General features: G+C 39.0%; 1 pseudogene; it reads right to left on the bottom strand.

Moving 5' to 3' along the window:
• The window catches only part of LOC138005608 (uncharacterized), a 32,848-nt pseudogene that overhangs the window by 19,679 nt on the left and 3,169 nt on the right, over window positions 1-10,000 (bottom strand).

Here is a 10,000-nt window from a genome sequence, read left to right as displayed (position 1 = left end):
GATTGGCCAAAGTAATTACTTTGGTTTTGGTTTTACGACACTCATTTGAAAACCGCTCTATACCACAAAAAGATGATTTTAACTAATTTATTCCTGCAACGATTACAATATTTCGGGAGCACATCCCGCGCCAGTTGCTTGGAGGGAGATGAGTAGCCAGTCAGAGCGCGCGTCCAACGCTATCCGCTGTTTTAATATATACGAAAACTAGCTATTTAGTGAAGGTATACAAAAAACACCATGAGGGCTTGCAGTCTTGTCAGTTCTGTAAAGTAGCAAAAAACTCCATTACAACTGTGAACAGACAATAGCACAAAAAATGGAATTACCAAAACGTTTAGGGTAAGAAACTTTGGTTTGCTTTGCTTGCTTTCGCTGCATGAAGGAATTACCCTCAATCACGGCTAGAATGCTGAGATTCATTCTCCCGTGAATGTTATTTAGTTCAATGCAAACTTGCAATGAAAACAAACTACATAATAAACAAAGTTCGGTCCATTTTCATGAATAGAGTCGAGCTACGGTGTGCGCAGTTCACGATGATCAACATCGGCTCTAGTAGAGACTGATTATCGAAAGCCATAAACACTTATCCTCGATCAGATACCAACCGAGGTTTGAAATTACCTCTTCAAAAAAGCCTGAACACTGTAAATTTATGCTGAATAATTCAAAAGCCAAAATTGAATGCAAAATATCTTGTGGAAACTTGTTTTGATCAGTACACAAACTTAGCAATTCATTTTTTAAAAAATCCACGATATTTTTTACTTGTAAAACATGTCTCAGTGTTGGAAAGATCGTCTTTTACACTGTGTTTTGAGAAAAGCGTACAAAACTAGACCAAGTTTATGAAAAATCAATAATCGATAACGATTTCTTTTAAATTACGATATTTTTGCTGCTGTGTGGACCATTTGGTTCCATAAACTTTCATTTAGGTTTTCATTATCCAGGATTAGTTCAATGGCCGTTTTTATACTAGAGACGTTCTAGTATGATGCGTTTAGACGGCATAAAGACGGGCGAGAGACGCATTATGCTTCTAGACGAAGTAAATCATTTAGTGCGTCTTGGAAGTCGTCCTGACGCATTATACGTCTTTGCTACAAAAAAAGGCCAACCTGGCTTTGAAAAACTGAGCCAGCTGATTTGTAAAGCAATATTACAATTCACACAACGGCACAATCGTTATGGTCGACACAGGAATCAAATCCGATTCTTGCTGTGTTTGTGACGAGTCCAATCAAAAATAGAGGGTTATGTCGACCCAAAAACAAATATGTCGATCGCAGATGTCCAAATGAACGTTACTTCTCGTGACACCCATATTTCAAATTCTGTTGGTACAAGTATATCATTCCCTAAAATCCAATATATGTCCAATAGAAAAGTAGTTTTACAATGTATCGCAAAAGCAGCTGCTTTCTCTCAGAATCTGATCCGAAATTAATTCTGTTGAAATATAAGTGCTACACGGCCAACGTTTGCAAAAACGTAACCCTTCCTTAAACTGAAGTTAATTCTGGAAGCCAACAATATTTATTTAAGCTTATCTACTGTGCATTTAGGCTAGGTGCATTTTTACGTTCTTGACAAAATTTAATTTACGCAACAAGTAACTACATGTACTTACAAACAAGAAGCTTTTCCAAATGGTCTGGATAGCACAAGTGTTACTAATATTTTTTAAAATACAACCACACTTTTGAGTTTAAAGGACATGTTTCGATGTTTCAAACATCATCTTGAGCCATAGTGAGTGTAACATTAAAATTTTTACAAGATAATTCGTATTTATTATACATTCAACAGAGCAACTTCAGAATACCCCGCCACAGCTAAACACTATTGTTTCCCCTGTGGGGAATCTTTTGAAGAACGAGACTTAATACAATAGAGCTTATTCTTATTCAATGAAATGCAAATAAGTGGCGGGGTATTCTGAAGTTTAGCCCATTCAACTCTCTGACTCTTTTGTGATTGGCCGAAAGCCTACAGTGAATTTTTGAAATCAGCGCCTGTGACGTCATAACTGCAGACTATACAGTTATCATGTCAATGTCGCTCAAGATCACGGGTTATCATGTCATGTATGACCGCAGTGCACGATTTCTAAGGGTAATCATGTCACGTCCGCGCGCTTTGTGTTGCTCGCCGTCAGTGAAGAAGCAAAAAAATGACTTCCAGGTTTGTTTTCTTCAGTTACTTATTTATTGCTATTTACTTTCTCAATTTTTTCAATTTTTTTTGCTTTTTTTCAATTTTTCACGTTTTGTCTAATGCTTAAATTTTTTTGTCAATCGAATTATGTGCCGCTGATTTGTACACGGTTTACTCGTTGACAAGTAAATTACCAGTTCCATTCACTGTCGTGACCATTTTTTTTCGTACAATGCATAATAAAAGAATTATTAGATTCGGTTTTTGTGATATCATAAATAATCAAGGTCGAGGTAAGACTTATCATCCGAAGGGTTATCAGCCGAAGCCGAAGGCTGAGGCTGATAACCCTTACCGAGACATTGATTATTCTGGATATGACAAAAAGCTCATCCAATAATTGCTTAATATATGTAACTATCAATACAATGATTCTTTGTAGATTAAATGTTCGTTACAAGTAGCTATTTTAAAAACTACAGTAGTTTACCTAAATGGTAGAAATGCTGCCGAGGGAAAGGGAGATGTTCAAATTTAACGATTGTTCGTGCCCCTAACTTGATTTTCTTCTGGACCCCACTCGAGACACACTGACGTCATCATATTTTAAACTAAAAAAGTCTTCTGACTTTTTATCTAAAGGAGGCTGAAGATGACTTAGAAATAAATCTTTTTTCAAGTTTGTTCCGTGACGTCTTTCGTTATGAACATAAAACATTTTGAATTTCCGAATTGTCACCTTACGCGACAAGCCTTGCGCGACCCTGCTATTTGGTTGGAAAAAATGTCTATCCCTATGAATCTCTGCAGTTTGAACCTTTGAAGTACATTAGGAGATGTGTTCATACTGATATATTTCATCTCATGAGCGAGAAGTAACCGCTTTTATCGCCAAATGTTTTCGTTGATTATCGGCCGCCATATTGGTGGACCTAGAAAACCCTATTAAGTTGCGTTAAACACTTCGACAAGTAACTCAGAAACGATGTCCCACACAGACCTGAGAATCGGAGAGGAGGTTAAAAGATTTGTTTCCTACAACATTTCCTTGAAGTTCTTGGCCTTTTTCAGTTAGGGATTTCGAATTTATTTTCTTGTTGCGTGACAGTGTCATCGATACGAGAAGCGAAATGAAAATACAGAGTATCATACCGTGGAACTTAATTCCTCTGGTCGGGCAAAACCACAATCCCTTGCGTTTCGAAGCAAAATGTGTTCTTCTTCCGATTGGAGAGCTGCCTCGTTCGTTCCTTTCAGGCTCACTCACTGCGGGCAGCAATAAATAGTATTTCGTTTCCGGACTGATAAATTGCTAGGGTGTTTGGGAATGAGTACGAAAACTGGATTTTCAGGAGGAGAAACACGTACCATAGGCAACCCAGTTTACGTTTTTATAGCGTCTAGTTACCTGAATAGTTTAGTACATATATGTTATTTAATGATGAAATGATATATGAAATGGATCATATATGAACTGCGGATATGAAATCAAGTGAAGCTATGATCCTCGCAGTTATAAACGCAATTTTTGCAGTTGCGTAAAAAAGCCTGAAAAATTCAGGACTTCAACGGGGTTTGATCCCGTGACCTCGCGATACCGGTGCGACGTTCTAACCAACTGAGCTATGAAGCAAATGACGTTGGGAGCTGGTCATTTGTGGGTTCTAATGTTCCCGAGAGGAATGAATCAATGATGAAATGATACATGAAATGGATCATATATGAACTGCAGATATGAAATCAGGTGAAGCTATGATCCTCGCAGTATGAACCCCGTTGAAGTCCTGAATTTTTCAGGCTTCTTAACGCAATTGCAAAAATTGCGTTCATAACTGCGAGGATCATAGCTTAACTTGATTTCATATCCGCAGTTCATATATTATCCATTTCATGTATCATTTCATCATTGATTCATTCCTCACGGGAACATTAGAACCCACAAATGACCAGCTCCCAACGTCAGTGGGTTCATAGCCCAGTTGGTTAGAGCGTCGCACCGGTATCGCGAGGTCACGGGATCAAACCCCGTTGAAGTCCTGAATTTTTCAGGCTTTTTTACGCAACTGCAAAAATTGCGTTTATAACTGCGAGGATCATAGCTTCACTTGATTTTATATGTTATCATGTCGGCCGGGAGGTCCGTATTGAGAAAAACTGAGCCAGAGGTCTCATACTCGAGACCGAGGGCACAGTTCCCTATTCGGACCGACCTAGGCCTGCAAATTAAGTGTTTGTTTTTTTCTACGGGATTGCTTTAAAAGAGCCTAAACTGACTTTTACGTGACAGAAATTGATGTTAACGAAAAAGGAGCGCACGGCTCGAAATAGAGTTGATTAATGAGCTTCAAATCATTCAAAATCTTTGGAATATTTATCCCCTTCTCTCGAAAAAGGTTCAAACGTTAATCTTTATAAAAATATCGGTTTGAAAAGTCTCAGAGAAACTTCGTCCTCAATCAGAATCGGAATCATCGATCGCTGATTATCGCGACGGGTTTCCTTTTTTAGCCGGCCGCGATGATAGCTCTCGTTATCGGAATCCATAATTGTTTGACTCCGTCTAAAATATCACGTTGTTTACGAATTCTTTGGACTGTTACAAAAACCTTGAAAAGTTGCTAAAGTTGGAAATTTTGGAGCGGTCCGTTCTCGGGGTCCGGATGGGAAAATCCAGATCGCTGGAGCGCGCATAATTAGCCAATCAGATTCATGGATTTAGGATTCCTGACTGCTAAGAAAATGGAGAAAAAATAAAAATCAAAGGAGAACTGTGAAGAAGTCGCGGATACATTGCTTACAAAATGGGAGTTCTGTTGCGATCAGTTGCTTTCTGATCTTGTTAGGAAAAATGACTGGGAATTCGTGTTTGATTTTTGTATGGAATTTCCCCACTTTGTCAGCACCGGCGATATGGCTGGCTTTATTTATTTTTAGTATAAACACACAGGTGATTATACAAAATCGCGCGCTCTCATTGGCTCGCTATCTCGGATTATCAGCCGATAATCACCTTGACGGACAAAATGGCTGCCAGTAGTCGTTTTGCCACTGTAAGTGAAGATGATTTCGCGTTGAAATGTTTTTTTTTCTCTTTTTTGAAATAATCATCTGTGTTTTTATACTAAAACAATTATTCGCCTCAGGCTCAGTGATTATCGGTGAATATTCACTTCGGCGAATAATAGGGAGCTTTAGCAACGACAACGGCGACGGCAACGAGAACGTCACAAATTTGCATATTTAGTGGGCAAAAACAATAGCTTTTTCATTTTTGTCCATTTCTTTGCAGTCGTTAGCAAAGCGACAACGTGAAATTACCAAGTTTGAGGTGTTATGGAGAACGTCAGCACCTGGAGATAAATTTTCATTTTTCTTCCCTAAATTAAGCCCCGCTCGTAACGGTTTCATTCCTGAGGGACTGAAACACCTTTGTCATATTAAAAGGCTTGGAATGGTCGCGAAGTGATCGCAATAACGTGAATTTATATATTTACATGACGTTCTCGTTGCCGTTCCCGTCGTCGTTGCTAAAGCTCCCTAATATGTTAAGTATACGAGAGCCAAGTGTTTGTCACGTGGTCTCTATTAGGAAGAGAGAGGACCCTGGGAATGAGAATGAGTGTTTGTGTGTGGCGGCCATTACTCTTCTCGGCTGTTGTCATTTGGCGGATTTCGACTTGTTTTCTCGGTGCGATTAATTGACAAGGTAAGGGGAAGTCGTCTTCCTTTCTGACTTTTGTATTAAGCGAGTTGTGACAGCGATATTGCAAGGAGTCATACCTTCAAACTTATGTCGGACATAATATAACATAATGACAAAGTCCAGTATTATCCTGTAGATTTACGATTAGTAATTTGAGGTTCCCTCTTTTAACTACGGTTTGTTGACACGTTGCGTGACGGCACCACTTTCTGTAGATTCACAAGTTAAAAAACTAATGCCTTCAAACTTCCTGTGAAAAATTTTCACATTTACTGGTAATGCTAAAACAGAAAAGCTAATTAATTTGCAAAAGTATAGTTTACGTACAGGTTTGTCAAGCACGAATACTCTTAGCTGACAATTGCACTTGCCTGCTGATTTATCCAGCTTTATCGTAAACAAATTGTCCTCTGCTACTAGAGACTGATTCCAATATTTCTGCTTATGAATAAAAGTAGATGGCATTTACCTCTTTGTCGAACGCAAAAATTTATGAGTCCCTAAAGTAGTGTGTTCATGCCTGAAGCGCGTTGACCCTAACACATTTTGGCAGTTAAATGCAAAGATTTGGTGGCTGAGAAACTCTTATGCTCACATGCACCCAATTGTAATGCGTTGCAAGCCTTAACCTGCAAAATGTTTACTTCAGTGACTCTTAAATCTGTCAATCACCGCCCCCTCCTTCTCCTATGATAACTTGGGGACACCTCAAGCTTTGTCTGCCGACTGGGAAATGCACAAACCACAGTAAATGGCATTTCCCATCGAAAGGAACAGTGGAAATTTCCTTACTATTTGCTAAATTTTCCAGTTTCCAGTCGCTCATCAGCCGAAAACAATTGCAGATGGTAAGCGCCATTTCGTTGGGCTGGTTTGCTGATTTAGGAAAAACTGTTACCATTATTCACCGGTCATCCCAACCGGTTTATTCTGACAAATGGTAAGCACCCCTAATTTCCTGGAAACTAGAAGTCCATCAACGTTTGTTTGACTGAAATCCCACACAGGTACGCATTGCGGACCTATTTTTATCAAAAAGAATGCGTTATCATTGGCAGGCTACACCAGGTCATTTTCAAACATCTGAAGGGTCCTCAACTATGTAAACAGCTGCGAATGTCTCGTTTTGCGATAAGTAAAATAAAGGATTGTTTCCAAACCTTTTCAACCTTTCACGAAATCTGTAACGGATCGTGAAACATGCTATATTTAGTTGCATTTTATAGAAGCTCATGCAAAAGGACCAGGTGAAAATAATCGCCAACCGGTGTTTTCGGCTCCTTTAAACTTTTTACGAGGTTGTTAAAAGCCTATGAAGTACCAGAGGATAGCCATTTAGCTAGGAAAGAGTGAATTCGTGTTTGATTCTTATCGCCACAAAGGAATGCTTCATTTCTCAACTTTGTAAACACCGCTATCGAGTGGTTTTAACCCCATCTTTTACATTTAAGAGCCTTTAGCTTTTTAAATATGTTGCAAGTACACCTTGTAGGTATTGAATATAACCAATAGAATGATGAAATAATAAAAACTAAAAGAGCAGTAGTTTGCTTTTGGTGAACAAAGTTGTCACTGTCCACGGCAATCTCACGGCGGGCTTCTTTGCTAATACGAGTGGACCTGTAAACGTTTCATTTTCACACACATAGCAAAGTGACGCCTTTAGTCTTTCACTGAGCAATAGCTGGGTAACACATGCCAAATGTAGCGAGTATCAATCCCGAAGGAACGAAGAAAAGTCGAAAAATATTTCCACGTATTACGCCATATCGATTTGAATTCAACTGAGTGAGTTACAAATTGGCATTTCTTGAAAAAATCGATAATGGTCGTTGACTTATCCATTAGTTTACATCTGAGTGAGTGACAAATTTTTAATATTCTGACCCCTAAAGATAGCCGTTTATACGCTTCGGGCATCCACGACTAATAAATATAAATAGCCAGACAACAGAGATCCGACTTTAGTAAACAGATATCCACTCAAGGTGTTCGATTCCTTCTATGAGTTTGTTAAACCCATATCAACCATAAAAGGGTACCAGAGAATTTGCCATTTGGTTTCACTGTTGTACATAACATCACAGTTTGTAAAATATTAGAAATACAGCTCAGTTTGATATCCGGCTGCTCGCCGGGCAAAAGATGCAATTGTTGTCAAAGTCCATTATTCGTCGCTTCGTTTAAGATTCCAGATATTCATTTTGCACCTCTAGTATTGTTTATCGAATTGGCGTTCCATTCTTGAGCTCCATAAGGACATGTTTTGGTTTAAGATCCAATAAAACACCTACTGTGTCTACCGGATAAACTCTACGCCATTCTACTACCCACTGAAACCTTCTAAAGATACGCGAAGAAGGCTCTTGGAACAAAGGCAATACTTATCAGGGGAGTGACAGGAGAAACCCTATTGCCCAACTTTTCCAATAGACATTTTTCGACTGGATTGCCATATATGGCAAATTTCGTTTTCGTCCCAACTTTCGCGCTGCCGAAGTGCGAAAAATCGATGCTCGTAACGCTTGGTACATTGCGTTCGAACCTCGAGCATGTCCCCAATTTAAATTTTTAAAGCTTCAAAATCTCCTTAACGGTTACTTCTGAAGATGAATGCTGTAGCAAATTACCTCTCAGTAAATATGTGATACGGGCATGTTTATAACCGCCGTCTGTGTATTATTTCTTCTCAAATTTTCGTTGTATATCAAATTTGTATATCATTCCCTAAAATAAAATATGACCAGTAGAAAAGAAGTTTCACGACGTCTCGCGATACTCGATGAATCTCAGCCGGAAAAGACTTTCATTGAACCAACAAGAGCACAAGCAATGCACCATGCCGTGAACCATGCACAAAGTTTCTACATTCGTCATAGGCAGACAACCCTAAGGATGCGAGAGCGCGTGACGTCACTTTATTTTGAGACAGTTGTAGCGCCGATTTAACTGATCGAAGAAAATGTTCCATAAAAACTTCAAATCGCGATGTTTCTTTTCGAACACTCGTTTTATAAACAGCCAGATAAATAAAGTTTACTCACCTACTATTTTCTGCGTTGTCCTGAGTGATTTGATGGGTTTTTGGGAAGCTTTCTTCTTCAGATAACACGCGTCGTCACATACAATATAAATAGACAAGGCGTGCAACTTCCAAGACCGCTCACGGCCGAGTGCCTCCAGAATTTAGCCAAATTTCTCCCACTTCCAAAGGTCGCTCGCTTCCCTACCTTGGGCACGTAGAAAGTCGATAATTTTACTAGCATCGTGCCAAAAATCATCAAATCTACACGGCTCTGCAACCTCAAAATCCTTCTCAATTTTCAAGTTTCGCTCAGGTTTTTGTTATTGCCAGATGATGTGGACAGAATTCATGCATCATTGGAATTTGATCAAATCAAATCGGGGAAAATCTGCGCTTTTTGATTGGTGAATTTGAGACAGAAAAGAAACATCGCCATTTGAAGTTTTTATGGAACATTTTCCTCGATCAGTTGAATCGGTCGTTACAACTGTCTTAAAATAAAGTGACGTCACGCGCTCTCGCATCCTTAGAGTTGTCTGCCTGTGCTTTAATACTCAATATTCGATCAATACTTAAGCTATCTTTAGAAACGGGTCACGCAAAAGTTTTGCAAATCTAACCTGTAACCATTTTCTTTAGCTTTACTAAAGCAATGTGCTAAGCATCAAAAATAAGGTTTGTATAAGTAAAGAACAAATAATGTACCTCTTCTTCTTTCAAAGTCTTCGTCCCTTCTCCACTCGTCTTCGAACTTCAAAACCTCATCCAGCAGATTTTGTTCTTCTTTCTCTTTTAAAATCTTTTTTAAAAGCGCTAAGCGACCAACTCCTAATCGGTTTTTCTTCTCAAGTTCGCAAAGCAATTTACGCACGTCTTTGATATCTTCTTTAACTTCTTCTGGAATATGATCAGCACACAATGAAATCAGGTCGTTTAGACAATCTAGGCTGCCTAGTTGGCAAATGATCTTGTCTAACAAAGACGTGTAATGCTTCCTTTGTCTGACGAATTTGTCCACTTTGGCGATGAGGCCCCATGCTTTAACTTGTTTAAGAAGATCCCTTAGTTCTCCCAGGTTATCAATCCCAAGATTTCCTTCCTCTCCCATG

The sequence above is a fragment of the Montipora foliosa genome, chromosome 6, assembly GCF_036669935.1.
Source record: "Montipora foliosa isolate CH-2021 chromosome 6, ASM3666993v2, whole genome shotgun sequence".
Taxonomy (NCBI): domain Eukaryota; kingdom Metazoa; phylum Cnidaria; class Anthozoa; order Scleractinia; family Acroporidae; genus Montipora; species Montipora foliosa.
The sequence above is the reverse complement of the archived record's forward strand: the minus strand, read 5'-3'. Positions and strand labels throughout refer to the sequence as shown.